General features: G+C 48.2%; 17 non-coding genes across 17 annotated transcripts; 8 read left to right on the top strand and 9 right to left on the bottom strand.

Annotated features, from left to right (window-relative positions):
• The first annotated feature begins 537 nt into the window (after positions 1–537).
• Positions 538–609, top strand: Trnaq-uug. Its single transcript has one exon. It is a non-coding gene; the product is annotated as a tRNA-Gln (tRNA).
• A 507-nt stretch (positions 610–1,116) lies between these two features.
• Positions 1,117–1,188, bottom strand: Trnap-ugg. The gene has a single exon. It is a non-coding gene; the product is annotated as a tRNA-Pro (tRNA).
• A 557-nt stretch (positions 1,189–1,745) lies between these two features.
• Positions 1,746–1,817, top strand: Trnaq-uug. Its single transcript has one exon. It is a non-coding gene; the product is annotated as a tRNA-Gln (tRNA).
• Positions 1,818–2,324: 507 nt separating this feature from the next.
• On the bottom strand, positions 2,325–2,396 carry Trnap-ugg. Its single transcript has one exon. It is a non-coding gene; the product is annotated as a tRNA-Pro (tRNA).
• Positions 2,397–2,953: 557 nt separating this feature from the next.
• Positions 2,954–3,025, top strand: Trnaq-uug. The gene has a single exon. It is a non-coding gene; the product is annotated as a tRNA-Gln (tRNA).
• A 507-nt stretch (positions 3,026–3,532) lies between these two features.
• On the bottom strand, positions 3,533–3,604 carry Trnap-ugg. The gene has a single exon. It is a non-coding gene; the product is annotated as a tRNA-Pro (tRNA).
• Positions 3,605–4,161: 557 nt separating this feature from the next.
• Positions 4,162–4,233, top strand: Trnaq-uug. The gene has a single exon. It is a non-coding gene; the product is annotated as a tRNA-Gln (tRNA).
• A 507-nt stretch (positions 4,234–4,740) lies between these two features.
• On the bottom strand, positions 4,741–4,812 carry Trnap-ugg. Its single transcript has one exon. It is a non-coding gene; the product is annotated as a tRNA-Pro (tRNA).
• A 557-nt stretch (positions 4,813–5,369) lies between these two features.
• Positions 5,370–5,441, top strand: Trnaq-uug. Its single transcript has one exon. It is a non-coding gene; the product is annotated as a tRNA-Gln (tRNA).
• Positions 5,442–5,948: 507 nt separating this feature from the next.
• Trnap-ugg lies at positions 5,949–6,020 on the bottom strand. The gene has a single exon. It is a non-coding gene; the product is annotated as a tRNA-Pro (tRNA).
• Positions 6,021–6,577: 557 nt separating this feature from the next.
• Positions 6,578–6,649, top strand: Trnaq-uug. Its single transcript has one exon. It is a non-coding gene; the product is annotated as a tRNA-Gln (tRNA).
• A 507-nt stretch (positions 6,650–7,156) lies between these two features.
• Trnap-ugg lies at positions 7,157–7,228 on the bottom strand. Its single transcript has one exon. It is a non-coding gene; the product is annotated as a tRNA-Pro (tRNA).
• Positions 7,229–7,785: 557 nt separating this feature from the next.
• Trnaq-uug lies at positions 7,786–7,857 on the top strand. The gene has a single exon. It is a non-coding gene; the product is annotated as a tRNA-Gln (tRNA).
• A 507-nt stretch (positions 7,858–8,364) lies between these two features.
• On the bottom strand, positions 8,365–8,436 carry Trnap-ugg. Its single transcript has one exon. It is a non-coding gene; the product is annotated as a tRNA-Pro (tRNA).
• A 6,462-nt stretch (positions 8,437–14,898) lies between these two features.
• Trnap-ugg lies at positions 14,899–14,970 on the bottom strand. Its single transcript has one exon. It is a non-coding gene; the product is annotated as a tRNA-Pro (tRNA).
• A 556-nt stretch (positions 14,971–15,526) lies between these two features.
• On the top strand, positions 15,527–15,598 carry Trnaq-uug. Its single transcript has one exon. It is a non-coding gene; the product is annotated as a tRNA-Gln (tRNA).
• Positions 15,599–16,105: 507 nt separating this feature from the next.
• Positions 16,106–16,177, bottom strand: Trnap-ugg. The gene has a single exon. It is a non-coding gene; the product is annotated as a tRNA-Pro (tRNA).
• Positions 16,178–16,415: the final 238 nt, after the last annotated feature.

Genomic DNA, 16,415 nt, shown 5'->3' with positions numbered 1-16,415 from the left:
ACCCCTCCACCTACTGAGATCTTGCCGCACTTGCTAGTTGCAGCATCTTAGCTGGACCATTTTCTCAAAGAGGTTTCTTAATCTGACACCTACAACATGCGCTGTGCTGAACTCCAGTGTATGTGAATGCTGAAAGAGCTGCTTGAGTTGTGTGACAGTATTTCGACCGTGTGAAGTGCAAATGTTATCGTGACACGAACAATCCGCCCACTACGTAGCGTTCTGTGTCAGCACGCAGTTTTCGACAGTACTCTGTGTCCATAGCTGTTTTCATAGCTAGGCTGCTTCCAGCACGAAGCATCCGCCATACGAAAGTGGCTGTTTCGCGATTTTGATTACCTGATCCTTCGACATCACTTCATGTACGAATACTGGCAAGAATTCCCGCTACATTCGAAGGTGCTCCTTCCACTTCCAGCCTACTTGGTTGCTTCATTAGCCACGCAAACACTTCCTGAGGACCATACGTGTAATAACATCGCATCTTATCGGCTTAATTACATGATACCACTGAATTTAAGAGCGCTACAGGCATCCGGTTCCATGGTGTAATGGTTAGCACTCTGGACTTTGAATCCAGCGATCCGAGTTCGAGTCTCGGTGGAACCTGACGCTGTGTTTTGCGATCGTTTCTAGAAATGTGTACGAGCCGGTGGTTGGAATTGTATATGCAGAAATTTAACTAGGATCATAAAATGCAAAGTGTTAATAGCAGTCCACACGTGAGTGGGGAGCGCTCCACATGCTTATGCTTTTGCTACTATGATTAATAACGAGACGTAAGGGGTTCAACTGCGAGAAGACGACCTCAGCTGTTCCTCCCCGCAGGAAAGACATCTCACCGTTTTGGGTGCTGCATGCGCATGCATTTACCAAACTTGCATGCGATGTACTAGTTCCTGGGGAACGAATAGAATCGTTGTACGTGCCAGTCTTTACGTATAGATATAAATAAGCGGAGACGGCTTAATCCTGCCACGTAGATTGCTTTCCATAAGACGCACCTGAGAGTCTCATGGGCCGGTGGCCCGACATGCAGTTTGTCCTGCTGCATGGCTTACTTTCAGAGACTCGCAAGTTTATCGTAGTGCTGGGTTGTCGCGAAAGTGAAAAGTAGGGCCTGTCCGGGATTTGAACCCGGGACCTCCTGCACCCAAAGCAGGAATCATACCCCTAGACCAACAGGCCGCACAAGTAAGCAAGTCTGCACCCCTCCACCTACTGAGATCTTGCCGCAATTGCTAGTTGCAACATCTTAGCTGGACCATTTTCTCAAAGAGGTTTCTTAATCTGACACCTACAACATGCGCTGTGCTGAACACCAGTGTATGTGAATGCTGAAAGAGCTGCTTGAGTTGTGTGACAGTATTTCGACCGTGTGAAGTGCAAATGTTATCGTGACACGAACAATCCGTCCACTACGTAGCGTTGTGTGTCAGCACGCAGTTTTCGACAGTACTCTGTGTCCATAGCTGTTTTCATAGCTAGGCTGCTTCCAGCACGAAGCATCCGCCATACGAAAGTGGCTGTTTCGCGATTTTGATTACCTGATCCTTCGACATCACTTCATGTACGAATACTGGCAAGAATTCCCGCTACATTCGAAGGTGCTCCTTCCACTTCCAGCCTACTTGGTTGCTTCATTAGCCACGCAAACACTTCCTGAGGACCATACGTGTAATAACATCGCATCTTATCGGCTTAATTACATGATACCACTGAATTTAAGAGCGCTACAGGCATCCGGTTCCATGGTGTAATGGTTAGCACTCTGGACTTTGAATACAGCGGTCCGAGTTCGAGTCTCGGTGGAACCTGCCGCTGTGTTTTGCGATCGTTTCTAGAAATGTGTACGAGCCTGCGGTTGGAATTGTATATGCAGAAATTTAACTAGGATCATGAAATGCAAAGTGTTAATAGCAGTCCACACGTGAGTGGGGAGCGCTCCAAATGCTTATGCTTTTGCTACTAGGATTAATAACGAGACGTAAGGGGTTCAACTGCGAGAAGACGACCTCAGCTGTTCCTCCCCGCAGGAAAGACATCTCACCGTTTTGGGTGCTGCATGCGCATGCATTTACCAAACTTGCATGCGATGTACTAGTTCCTGGGGAACGAATAGAATCGTTGTACGTGCCAGTCTTTACGTATAGATATAAGTAAGCGGAGACGGCTTAATCCTGCCACGTAGATTGCTTTCCATAAGACGCACCTGAGAGTCTCATGGGCCGGTGGCCCGACATGCAGTTTGTCCTGCTGCATGGCTTACTTTCAGAGACTCGCAAGTTTATCGTAGTGCTGGGTTGTCGCGAAAGTGAAAAGTACGGCCTGACCGGGATTTGAACCCGGGACATCCTGCACCCAAAGCAGGAATCATACCCCTAGACCAACAGGCCGCACAAGTAAGCAAGTCTGCACCCCTCCACCTACTGAGATCTTGCCGCACTTGCTAGTTGCAGCATCCTAGCTGGACCATATTCTCAAAGAGGTTTCTTAATCTGACACCTACAACATGCGCTGTGCTGAACACCAGTGTATGTGAATGCTGAAAGAGCTGCTTGAGTTGTGTGACAGTATTTCGACCGTGTGAAGTGCAAATGTTATCGTGACACGAACAATCCGCCCACTACGTAGCGTTCTGTGTCAGCACGCAGTTTTCGACAGTACTCTGTGTCCATAGCTGTTTTCATAGCTAGGCTGCTTCCAGCACGAAGCATATGCCATACGAAAGTCGCTGTTTCGCGATTTTGATTACCTGATCCTTCGACATCACTTCATGTACGAATACTGGCGAGAATTCCCGCTACATTCGAAGGTGCTCCTTCCACTTCCAGCCTACTTGGTTGCTTCATTAGCCACGCAAACACTTCCTGAGGACCATACGTGTAATAACATCGCATCTTATCGGCTTAATTACATGATACCACTGAATTTAAGAGCGCTACAGGCATCCGGTTCCATGGTGTGATGGTTAGCACTCTGGACTTTGAATCCAGCGATCCGAGTTCGAGTCTCGGTGGAACCTGCCGCTGTGTTTTGCGATCGTTTCTAGAAATGTGTACGAGCCGGTGGTTGGAATTGTATATGCAGAAATTTAACTAGGATCATGAAATGCAAAGTGTTAATAGCAGTCCACACGTGAGTGGGGAGCGCTCCAAATGCTTATGCTTTTGCTACTAGGACTAATAACGAGACGTAAGGGGTTCAACTGCGAGAAGACGACCTCAGCTGTTCCTCCCCGCAGGAAAGACATCTCACCGTTTTGGGTGCTGCATGCGCATGCATTTACCAAACTTGCATGCGATGTACTAGTTCCTGGGGAACGAATAGAATCGTTGTACGTGCCAGTCTTTACGTATAGATACAAGTAAGCGGAGACGGCTTAATCCTGCCACGTAGATTGCTTTCCATAAGACGCACCTGAGAGTCTCATGGGCCGGTGGCCCGACATGCAGTTTGTCCTGCTGCATGGCTTACTTTCAGAGACTCGCAAGTTTATCGTAGTGCTGGGTTGTCGCGAAGTTGAAAAGTATGGCCTGTCCGGGATATGAACCCGGGACCTCCTGCACCCAAAGCAGGAATCATACCCCTAGACCAACAGGCCGCACAAGTAAGCAAGTCTGCACCCCTCCACCTACTGAGATCTTGCCGCACTTGCTAGTTGCAGCATCCTAGCTGGACCATTTTCTCAAAGAGGTTTCTTAATCTGACACCTACAACATGCGCTGTGCTGAACACCAGTGTATGTGAATGCTGAAAGAGCTGCTTGAGTTGTGTGACAGTATTTCGACCGTGTGAAGTGCAAATGTTATCGTGACACGAACAATCCGCCCACTACGTAGCGTTCTGTGTCAGCACGCAGTTTTCGACAGTACTCTGTGTCCATAGCTGTTTTCATAGCTAGGCTGCTTCCAGCACGAAGCATCCGCCATACGAAAGTGGCTGTTTCGCGATTTTGATTACCTGATCCTTCGACATCACTTCATGTACGAATACTGGCAAGAATTCCCGCTACATTCGAAGGTGCTCCTTCCACTTCCAGCCTACTTGGTTGCTTCATTAGCCACGCAAACACTTCCTGAGGACCATACGTGTAATAACATCGCATCTTATCGGCTTAATTACATGATACCACTGAATTTAAGAGCGCTACAGGCATCCGGTTCCATGGTGTAATGGTTAGCACTCTGGACTTTGAATCCAGCGATCCGAGTTCGAGTCTCGGTGGAACCTGCCGCTGTGTTTTGCGATCGTTTCTAGAAATGTGTACGAGCCGGTGGTTGGAATTGTATATGCAGAAATTTAACTAGGATCATGAAATGCAAAGTGTTAATAGCAGTCCACACGTGAGTGGGGAGCGCTCCAAATGCTTATGCTTTTGCTACTAGGATTAATAACGAGACGTAAGGGGTTCAACTGCGAGAAGACGACCTCAGCTGTTCCTCCCCGCAGGAAAGACATCTCACCGTTTTGGGTGCTGCATGCGCATGCATTTACCAAACTTGCATGCGATGTACTAGTTCCTGGGGAACGAATAGAATCGTTGTACGTGCCAGTCTTTACGTATAGATATAAGTAAGCGGAGACGGCTTAATCCTGCCACGTAGATTGCTTTCCATAAGACGCACCTGAGAGTCTCATGGGCCGGTGGCCCGACATGCAGTTTGTCCTGCTGCATGGCTTACTTTCAGAGACTCGCAAGTTTATCGTAGTGCTGGGTTGTCGCGAAAGTGAAAAGTAGGGCCTGTCCGGGATTTGAACCCGGGACCTCCTGCACCCAAAGCAGGAATCATACCCCTAGACCAACAGGCCGCACAAGTAAGCAAGTCTGCACCCCTCCACCTACTGAGATCTTGCCGCACTTGCTAGTTGCAGCATCCTAGCTGGACCATTTTCTCAAAGAGGTTTCTTAATCTGACACCTACAACATGCGCTGTGCTGAACACCAGTGTATGTGAATGCTGAAAGAGCTGCTTGAGTTGTGTGACAGTATTTCGACCGTGTGAAGTGCAAATGTTATCGTGACACGAACAATCCGCCCACTACGTAGCGTTCTGTGTCAGCACGCAGTTTTCGACAGTACTCTGTGTCCATAGCTGTTTTCATAGCTAGGCTGCTTCCAGCACGAAGCATCCGCCATACGAAAGTGGCTGTTTCGCGATTTTGATTACCTTATCCTTCGACATCACTTCATGTACGAATACTGGCAAGAATTCCCGCTACATTCGAAGGTGCTCCTTCCACTTCCAGCCTACTTGGTTGCTTCATTAGCCACGCAAACACTTCCTGAGGACCATACGTGTAATAACATCGCATCTTATCGGCTTAATTACATGATACCACTGAATTTAAGAGCGCTACAGGCATCCGGTTCCATGGTGTGATGGTTAGCACTCTGGACTTTGAATCCAGCGATCCGAGTTCGAGTCTCGGTGGAACCTGCCGCTGTGTTTTGCGATCGTTTCTAGAAATGTGTACGAGCCGGTGGTTGGAATTGTATATGCAGAAATTTAACTAGGATCATGAAATGCAAAGTGTTAATAGCAGTCCACACGTGAGTGGGGAGCGCTCCAAATGCTTATGCTTTTGCTACTAGGACTAATAACGAGACGTAAGGGGTTCAACTGCGAGAAGACGACCTCAGCTGTTCCTCCCCGCAGGAAAGACATCTCACCGTTTTGGGTGCTGCATGCGCATGCATTTACCAAACTTGCATGCGATGTACTAGTTCCTGGGGAACGAATAGAATCGTTGTACGTGCCAGTCTTTACGTATAGATATAAGTAAGCGGAGACGGCTTAATCCTGCCACGTAGATTGCTTTCCATAAGACGCACCTGAGAGTCTCATGGGCCGGTGGCCCGACATGCAGTTTGTCCTGCTGCATGGCTTACTTTCAGAGACTCGCAAGTTTATCGTAGTGCTGGGTTGTCGCGAAGTTGAAAAGTATGGCCTGTCCGGGATATGAACCCGGGACCTCCTGCACCCAAAGCAGGAATCATACCCCTAGACCAACAGGCCGCACAAGTAAGCAAGTCTGCACCCCTCCACCTACTGAGATCTTGCCGCACTTGCTAGTTGCAGCATCCTAGCTGGACCATTTTCTCAAAGAGGTTTCTTAATCTGACACCTACAACATGCGCTGTGCTGAACACCAGTGTATGTGAATGCTGAAAGAGCTGCTTGAGTTGTGTGACAGTATTTCGACCGTGTGAAGTGCAAATGTTATCGTGACACGAACAATCCGCCCACTACGTAGCGTTCTGTGTCAGCACGCAGTTTTCGACAGTACTCTGTGTCCATAGCTGTTTTCATAGCTAGGCTGCTTCCAGCACGAAGCATCCGCCATACGAAAGTGGCTGTTTCGCGATTTTGATTACCTGATCCTTCGACATCACTTCATGTACGAATACTGGCAAGAATTCCCGCTACATTCGAAGGTGCTCCTTCCACTTCCAGCCTACTTGGTTGCTTCATTAGCCACGCAAACACTTCCTGAGGACCATACGTGTAATAACATCGCATCTTATCGGCTTAATTACATGATACCACTGAATTTAAGAGCGCTACAGGCATCCGGTTCCATGGTGTAATGGTTAGCACTCTGGACTTTGAATCCAGCGATCCGAGTTCGAGTCTCGGTGGAACCTGCCGCTGTGTTTTGCGATCGTTTCTAGAAATGTGTACGAGCCGGTGGTTGGAATTGTATATGCAGAAATTTAACTAGGATCATGAAATGCAAAGTGTTAATAGCAGTCCACACGTGAGTGGGGAGCGCTCCAAATGCTTATGCTTTTGCTACTAGGATTAATAACGAGACGTAAGGGGTTCAACTGCGAGAAGACGACCTCAGCTGTTCCTCCCCGCAGGAAAGACATCTCACCGTTTTGGGTGCTGCATGCGCATGCATTTACCAAACTTGCATGCGATGTACTAGTTCCTGGGGAACGAATAGAATCGTTGTACGTGCCAGTCTTTACGTATAGATATAAGTAAGCGGAGACGGCTTAATCCTGCCACGTAGATTGCTTTCCATAAGACGCACCTGAGAGTCTCATGGGCCGGTGGCCCGACATGCAGTTTGTCCTGCTGCATGGCTTACTTTCAGAGACTCGCAAGTTTATCGTAGTGCTGGGTTGTCGCGAAAGTGAAAAGTAGGGCCTGTCCGGGATTTGAACCCGGGACCTCCTGCACCCAAAGCAGGAATCATACCCCTAGACCAACAGGCCGCACAAGTAAGCAAGTCTGCACCCCTCCACCTACTGAGATCTTGCCGCACTTGCTAGTTGCAGCATCCTAGCTGGACCATTTTCTCAAAGAGGTTTCTTAATCTGACACCTACAACATGCGCTGTGCTGAACACCAGTGTATGTGAATGCTGAAAGAGCTGCTTGAGTTGTGTGACAGTATTTCGACCGTGTGAAGTGCAAATGTTATCGTGACACGAACAATCCGCCCACTACGTAGCGTTCTGTGTCAGCACGCAGTTTTCGACAGTACTCTGTGTCCATAGCTGTTTTCATAGCTAGGCTGCTTCCAGCACGAAGCATCCGCCATACGAAAGTGGCTGTTTCGCGATTTTGATTACCTTATCCTTCGACATCACTTCATGTACGAATACTGGCAAGAATTCCCGCTACATTCGAAGGTGCTCCCTCCACTTCCAGCCTACTTGGTTGCTTCATTAGCCACGCAAACACTTCCTGAGGACCATACGTGTAATAACATCGCATCTTATCGGCTTAATTACATGATACCACTGAATTTAAGAGCGCTACAGGCATACGGTTCCATGGTGTAATGGTTAGCACTCTGGACATTGAATCCAGCGATCCGAGTTCGAGTCTCGGTGGAACCTGCCGCTGTGTTTTGCGATCGTTTCTAGAAATGTGTACGAGCCGGTGGTTGGAATTGTATATGCAGAAATTTAACTAGGATCATGAAATGCAAAGTGTTAATAGCAGTCCACACGTGAGTGGGGAGCGCTCCAAATGCTTATGCTTTTGCTACTAGGATTAATAACGAGACGTAAGGGGTTCAACTGCGAGAAGACGACCTCAGCTGTTCCTCCCCGCAGGAAAGACATCTCACCGTTTTGGGTGCTGCATGCGCATGCATTTACCAAACTTGCATGCGATGTACTAGTTCCTGGGGAACGAATAGAATCGTTGTACGTGCCAGTCTTTACGTATATATATAAGTAAGCGGAGACGGCTTAATCCTGCCACGTAGATTGCTTTCCATAAGACGCACCTGAGAGTCTCATGGGCCGGTGGCCCGACATGCAGTTTGTCCTGCTGCATGGCTTACTTTCAGAGACTCGCAAGTTTATCGTAGTGCTGGGTTGTCGCGAAAGTGAAAAGTAGGGCCTGTCCGGGATTTGAACCCGGGACCTCCTGCACCCAAAGCAGGAATCATACCCCTAGACCAACAGGCCGCACAAGTAAGCAAGTCTGCACCCCTCCACCTACTGAGATCTTGCCGCACTTGCTAGTTGCAGCATCCTAGCTGGACCATATTCTCAAAGAGGTTACTTAATCTGACACCTACAACATGCGCTGTGCTGAACACCAGTGTATGTGAATGCTGAAAGAGCTGCTTGAGTTGTGTGACAGTATTTCGACCGTGTGAAGTGCAAATGTTATCGTGACACGAACAATCCGCCCACTACGTAGCGTTCTGTGTCAACACGCAGTTTTCGACAGTACTCTGTGTCCATAGCTGTTTTCATAGCTAGGCTGCTTCCAGCACGAAGCATCCGCCATACGAAAGTGGCTGTTTCGCGATTTTGATTACCTGATCCTTCGACATCACTTCATGTACGAATACTGGCAAGAATTCCCGCTACATTCGAAGGTGCTCCTTCCACTTCCAGCCTACTTGGTTGCTTCATTAGCCACGCAAACACTTCCTGAGGGCCATGCGTGTAATAACATCGCATCTTATCGGCTTAATTACATGATACCACTGAATTTAAGAGCGCTACAGGCATCCGGTTCCATGGTCAGTTCCGCTTTAGACGCCGTGCAGTGTTAGTCTTCCGCTCCGCTGTAGCGTTACGTATAGTGGACTATCGTTTTTGTTTACGTGTTGTGTTGCAACTTCTGAGAGTGTTTCTCCGTCGTTGTTTCGTACCTTGTGTTACTTTCTGTCCTTATTTCAGTGTTTTTTGTGTAGCGGTTTCGACCGCATATTTTGAGAATGTCGTCCCAGGTTATTCCTCGTCAGGCTACAGTTAGTTTTGCTTTTGACAAGTCAACCCGCCATGTGCAACCTAGTTCTCTTGAGATACATGATTGGTTGGTAGATACCTTTGGTGTTCATTCGGATCAGGTGCACACTGCTTATTTTGATACCGAACTATATGTTTTCTTCGTTAAGTTTATGGACCCACTTCAGGTTGATAAAATTCTTTCTAAATATGGTCATCAAGTTCTCTTTCGGCATCGGGATGATTCTGTAAGTACCGTGCTGCTTTCCAATGCTTCCATCACGTATACCAATGTTCGTGTTTACAACCTTCCACCGGAGGTGGATAATGTCTATCTTAAGGAGGGTCTACAGAAGTATGGTGATGTAAAGAGCATTCGCCTTGAACGCTGGTCAAGCCAACATCGCCTGCAATGTTACAGTGGTATTCGTTCAGTCGAAATGCACGTTAAGCAGAATATTCCATCTCACCTGCAGATCGGTGGATATCGTGTCCATGTAACATGTAGTGGTCAGGTTGGCACCTGTTTTTTGTGCAATGAAAGTGGTCACGTGCGTACCGACTGTCCGCGGAGAGTTTTTGTTTTAAAAAATTCTCTCGAACAGCGTCGCAAGTTAACGGTCGCTGACCTCGTTGCAGGTGGTTCTGCTCTTGGTGTAGCACAGTCCAGTGGTAGTAGCGCCCCGCCACAGGTTTTGCGCACCCCTGACACAGAATTTCCTCCTTTGCGTGCTAAATCTGATGTTGTTCCGTCTGTCCCTCAGGTGGGTGTGCCACTTTTGAATAATAAGAGGCGTCGCCCACACGATGGAAATAGTACGGATGAGGATCTCCCTGAGATGCCCCAGTCCGAGCGACCGGCATCCTCCGAGCCACTGTGTACTGTAGCTGCTCCCTGCCCTCCTGAGGTAGCGGTTCCGGTGGCGGCTGCTGGCGCCCCTCCGGCCTCCGACGCAGCTTCTCTCGAGTCGGGTCGTCGGTCGGGCCTGTTGGCGCCGTCTTCCGAACCGACTTCGATGTCACAACAAGTGGAGCCGCGACAACTTCCTGCTTCGCTGCCCCATACCTCTGCCAGCGGAGCTGCTCCGCTTCCTTCCAACTCTGCGGCCTCGGACCTTCCTGCTCACGTTTCGCCTCCGTGCAGTCCATGTTTGCCGGAAGCTAGTGCAGGTGTTGACCATTCCGTTTTGTCGGATGTTTCCCCCGCGACCCCGGATCCCGCATGTGGACCGGCGCGGGTGGTGTCGGATACAGAACTTGACCCTCCTACGTCACCGGCGGCTGAAGTTTCCTTGCCCGTCAGCCGACGCAAGTTACGCGTTCAGCCGAACGTTAATGCTGTTCGTAAAAACCGAAACGTAAGGGATCCACGGAACGGGGTAGCAGTCCCCCTCCCTCGGATGCCTCCGTCACCCCTGCTATGGACTGTGACGCTGGTGCGTCGGTGTAGGTGATTTGTTTTCTCGCTTTTCTCTCTATGGTTCAAGCATACACCTTTCTTACCTTAAATGTTAACCGTATTGAGTCCGACGTTCGCATTGCCTCTTTGCGGCAGTTTATTTACGACGCCTGTGCGGACGTAGTGTTTTTGCAGGAAGTGTTGTTTTCTGATCTCTCTCTACCTGGATTTCAAACTGTTTTTAATGTCGCGCCGGAATATTCAACAGGAACTGCTCTTTTCTTTCGAGAGGGCATTCCTATTACTGACATTGAATTCCTTGACTCTGGCCGTGGGATTGGTTGTCGTCTTTTTGATCTCCGCCTCGTTGTTTTGTATGCCCCCTCTGGTTCGGGTCACACTGTGGCTCGATCGCGCTTTTATAAAGAAGAGCTTATTTATCTTTTGCGCCAGAGTCCTCGGAGTCTCCTGCTCGGAGGCGATTTTAATTGTGTTTTACGCCCTGCAGACCAGTCCCCCAATTTTAATTATTGCCGTGATTTACATGACTTAGTTCGTACGATGCATCTGCGTGATGTTTGGGAACACAAATATCCAACCCTGGTGAAATATACGTTTTTTACCGCGTCCTCATGCAGTAGACTCGACAGATTCTATTTATCTGATTTTTTATGTGATAAAATTCTTTCTGTCGATGTTATTCCTACTAGTTTTTCTGACCATTGTGCTTTTACTGCCACTGTAAATCTTAGTCACCAACCTGCAAAACTTTATCGTTCCCAGTGGATGTTAAATGTTTCCCACCTTGCCGACAGTGCTATGGATGATGTTATAAGTGGCGTGTGGGAGCGATGTCTTCGCTCTGTCCCGCGATACCCCTCCTTGCTGGTTTGGTGGACTGCGTTTGCCAAGCCCAAGATTCGTCAGACTTTGATTTTCTACTGTGCTGCTAGGGCGCGTGATTTTAAGAACACGTATGAATATTACTACTCTGTCCTGCGTGAACTATATGACGCGGCGGGTACCTCTCCTCTGCGGATCCATGATGTTCGTCGTATTAAAGCCAAGCTCTTGAGCCTTAAACGACGACAGATGGATGGTCTGCGAGTCAAGTCGAAACCTCACTCCCTTGTTGAAGGTGAACTGACATCCTTGTACCACCTGCTACGGCATCACACTCGTCGTCGTCGCTCCTTCATCTCTTCTCTTACGGTGGATGATGGACGACAGCTTATTGCACAGGAGGAAATGGTTCGTGCTCTTCATCAGTATTACACTAGTCTATATTCTGCCGATGATTCTGGTGAGTCTCTTTCGGATGATGTCTTTGGGGATCTAACTGCGACGATCGCGCCTGACGCGAACGGCGAATTTCTCCGGGAGTTCCAGGTAGATGAGGTTTTCGATTTTATTGCTCGCTCTCCGTCCAGTAAATCGCCGGGTCCAGACGGCCTGCCTAAAGAATTTTATCTCCGTTTTTGGCCTCTTTTGGGTGGCATTTTTACGCAGATTTTAAATGAGATTGTCAGGGGGATGGATGTGCCTGCCGATTTTAAAGTAGGGAAAATTGTTTTAATTCCGAAGTCTTCTGGTCGTTTATCTGCTGCCAATCTTCGTCCGCTCACATTGCTGAATTTTGACTACAAGACAGCTGCTAGAGCGCTCAATAGCCGGTTGTCCTCTCTGCTTCGGGGTGTGATTGGTGCACATCAATGTTGTTTTCATGATAGATCTATTCTGACACCAGTAGCCGAATATCGGGATGTTGTCTCGGTTGCGGCGGTTACAAACGTACATTGTGCCTTTGCCTTCCTTGATTTTCATAAGGCTTTTGATCACGTCAGTCATGTGTTTTTAGATCGTGTTTTAGGTACAATAGGTTTTAACGCTTCATCACGTGGTGTTCTTGGCAATTTGTATAGGGGAATAACAGCTCGGGTGTCAGTCAATGGGCAGCTGACGCCGCCCATTGCTATCCGCCGCGGAGTGCCTCAGGGTAGTCCGCTCTCTATGTCTTTATTCGTATTGTCCCTGGAACCGCTGCTTCGGACTATTGCTCTCAAGCTTCAGGGTATGTCCCTCTCTGGTGGGAAGCTCTCGGTTAAGGCATATGCGGATGATGTCGTTGTTCTCCTCCGTCAACGTGATGATATCCCGTTGTTGAAAGGGGCAGTTGATGCATACTGTCGTGTCTCTGGAGCGCGTCTCAATCAGGGTAAATGTAAGTTCCTTGATATTCGAGGATTTCGCGATGCTGACGTCCCTTGGGCCACTGTTGTCGATCGCCATACGTCCTTGGGGATTATCATTGATCGGTGTCCTCTAAAAATGGCGGCTCTCAATTGGAAATCTGTCACCGAGAAGATACAGGGGGCTCTGATGGTCCATGAGCAGCGCTCTGCTACCATTTTGCAAAAAGTCAGAATTTTAGACACCTACGTTCTATGTAAAGCTTATTATGTTGCTCAGCTGTTCCCACTTCCCATGATGGTGGCGAAAAGGTTGCGCCAATTGTCTAGCAGGTTTATATGGAAGGGCCATCTATTCAAGTTACGTTACGAGGTAATGACGAAACCACGTATCTCCGGAGGCTTGGGCCTCTCTGACATTACTCGCAAGGCGTCTGCTTTGTACGTCCGCCGAACGACTCTAATTGTTACGCAAGAAGTGACTTCGATTACATCCAGGCTTTTTACTGTTGTGCGTCCGGCGAGCCTTGCTCCACCTGTCGATGTCGGACGCCTAAATTTTAAGTTGAAACACATTCGGGAATTTTACATTGCGGTGAGTTACCTCGGTGACGTCTTCTTGCGGCGACCAGTGCCAACGACCAAGGGCTTGATTGCCCGCTGGGAGGGGCTGGCCGGTCCCAATCCAATAGAACTGGCGTCTCCATCTGTGTCCTGGAGGAACGTCTGGAAGAATGTTAGTCTGCCGATCCACTCTATGGCCGTGGCGTCCACGTGGTATAGGGTAATAAATAATTTGGTTCCCACCAATGTACGACTGCACCGTATTGGTCTTTCTGACACGGACACCTGTACTCGGTGTGGTCTCGTGGATACCCTTGAACATCGATTCACCTGCTGTGGGCACCTTGCTAATTGGCGTTGGCTCAGGAAACAACTTGCCTTTGTCACTAGGTCTGCTGAAGCCGCTTATACTATTGACATCATCGTCCGGCCCGATTCTTCCTTTTTTCCGCGAACGAAGCTCCATACCGTCATGTGGTTGATTGGCCATTTCGTACATTTTGTCAACAGTTGTCATGAAGAGGATGGACACCTAGCGTTTCGGCAGTACATGCTTACTGCTTACTGGCAGCGCTTGCGATTGCCAGGCCTCCGAGATGATTTTGCCAATATGCTTAGCCTGACATTTGAAAGAGAGGGTGTTGGCTAAGGTCACCTGTGTGAGCCATTTTCTTTTATACTGTTTCTGGATTTGCCGCCTTTATGTATGTTTCTTCTCTACACCAGGACTGAAGTTTCCGTGTTTTTTTTTTGTTTTTTTTTTTAATCTTTATTTCACAAAGCAGTCTACATTATATAGCCATGTTTTAGGATTTTAATTTCAGTAGTGTACTTCTTTTGAAGTGGCTGTGTTGTGGATGTTCCTTAATATTTTTTTTTTTTTTTCAATAGACATATTTGTTAGAGGAATAATAATTACGCTTTCATTTGCTCATAATGAGCTGAGACTAAAAAAAAAAAAAAATGGTGTAATGGTTAGCACTCTGGACTTTGAAGCCAGCGATCCGAGTTCGAGTCTCGGTGGAACCTGCCGCTGTGTTTTGCGATCGTTTCTAGAAATGTGTACGAGCCGGTGGTTGGAATTGTATATGCAGAAATTTAACTAGGATCATGAAATGCAAAGTGTTAATAGCAGTCCACACGTGAGTGGGGAGCGCTCCAAATGCTTATGCTTTTGCTACTAGGATTAGTAACGAGACGTAAGGGGTTCAACTGCGAGAAGACGACCTCAGCTGTTCCTCCCCGCAGGAAAGACATCTCACCGTTTTGGGTGCTGCATGCGCATGCATTTACCAAACTTGCATGCGATGTACTAGTTCCTGGGGAACGAATAGAATCGTTGTACGTGCCAGTCTTTACGTATAGATATAAGTAAGCGGAGACGGCTTAATCCTGCCACGTAGATTGCTTTCCATAAGACGCACCTGAGAGTCTCATGGGCCGGTGGCCCGACATGCAGTTTGTCCTGCTGCATGGCTTACTTTCAGAGACTCGCAAGTTTATCGTAGTGCTGGGTTGTCGCGAAAGTGAAAAGTAGGGCCTGTCCGGGATTTGAACCCGGGACCTCCTGCACCCAAAGCAGGAATCATACCCCTAGACCAACAGGCCGCACAAGTAAGCAAGTCTGCACCCCTCCACCTACTGAGATCTTGCCGCACTTGCTAGTTGCAGCATCCTAGCTGGACCATTTTCTCAAAGAGGTTTCTTAATCTGACACCTACAACATGCGCTGTGCTGAACACCAGTGTATGTGAATGCTGAAAGAGCTGCTTGAGTTGTGTGACAGTATTTCGACCGTGTGAAGTGCAAATGTTATCGTGACACGAACAATCCGCCCACTACGTAGCGTTCTGTGTCAGCACGCAGTTTTCGACAGTACTCTGTGTCCATAGCTGTTTTCATAGCTAGGCTGCTTCCAGCACGAAGCATCCGCCATACGAAAGTGGCTGTTTCGCGATTTTGATTACCTGATCCTTCGACATCACTTCATGTACGAATACTGGCAAGAATTCCCGCTACATTCGAAGGTGCTCCTTCCACTTCCAGCCTACTTGGTTGCTTCATTAGCCACGCAAACACTTCCTGAGGACCATACGTGTAATAACATCGCATTTATCGGCTTAATTACATGATACCACTGAATTTAAGAGCGCTACAGGCATCCGGTTCCATGGTGTAATGGTTACCACTCTGGACTTTGAATCCAGCGATCCGAGTTCGAGTCTCGGTGGAACCTGACGCTGTGTTTTGCGATCGTTTCTAGAAATGTGTACGAGCCGGTGGTTGGAATTGTATATGCAGAAATTTAACTAGGATCATGAAATGCAAAGTGTTAATAGCAGTCCACACGTGAGTGGGGAGCGCTCCAAATGCTTATGCTTTTGCTACTAGGATTAGTAACGAGACGTAAGGGGTTCAACTGCGAGAAGACGACCTCAGCTGTTCCTCCCCGCAGGAAAGACATCTCACCGTTTTGGGTGCTGCATGCGCATGCATTTACCAAACTTGCATGCGATGTACTAGTTCCTGGGGAACGAATAGAATCGTTGTACGTGCCAGTCTTTACGTATAGATATAAGTAAGCGGAGACGGCTTAATCCTGCCACGTAGATTGCTTTCCATAAGACGCACCTGAGAGTCTCATGGGCCGGTGGCCCGACATGCAGTTTGTCCTGCTGCATGGCTTACTTTCAGAGACTCGCAAGTTTATCGTAGTGCTGGGTTGTCGCGAAAGTGAAAAGTAGGGCCTGTCCGGGATTTGAACCCGGGACCTCCTGCACCCAAAGCAGGAATCATACCCCTAGACCAACAGGCCGCACAAGTAAGCAAGTCTGCACCCCTCCACCTACTGAGATCTTGCCGCACTTGCTAGTTGCAGCATCCTAGCTGGACCATTTTCTCAAAGAGGTTTCTTAATCTGACACCTACAACATGCGCTGTGCTGAACACCAGTGTATGTGAATGCTGAAAGAGCTGCTTGAGTTGTGTGACAGTATTTCGACCGTGTGAAGTGCAAATGTTATCGTGACACGAACAATCCGCCCACTACGTAG

This window comes from Schistocerca americana, chromosome 2 (assembly GCF_021461395.2).
Source record: "Schistocerca americana isolate TAMUIC-IGC-003095 chromosome 2, iqSchAmer2.1, whole genome shotgun sequence".
NCBI lineage: Eukaryota > Metazoa > Arthropoda > Insecta > Orthoptera > Acrididae > Schistocerca > Schistocerca americana.
The sequence above is the reverse complement of the archived record's forward strand: the minus strand, read 5'-3'. Positions and strand labels throughout refer to the sequence as shown.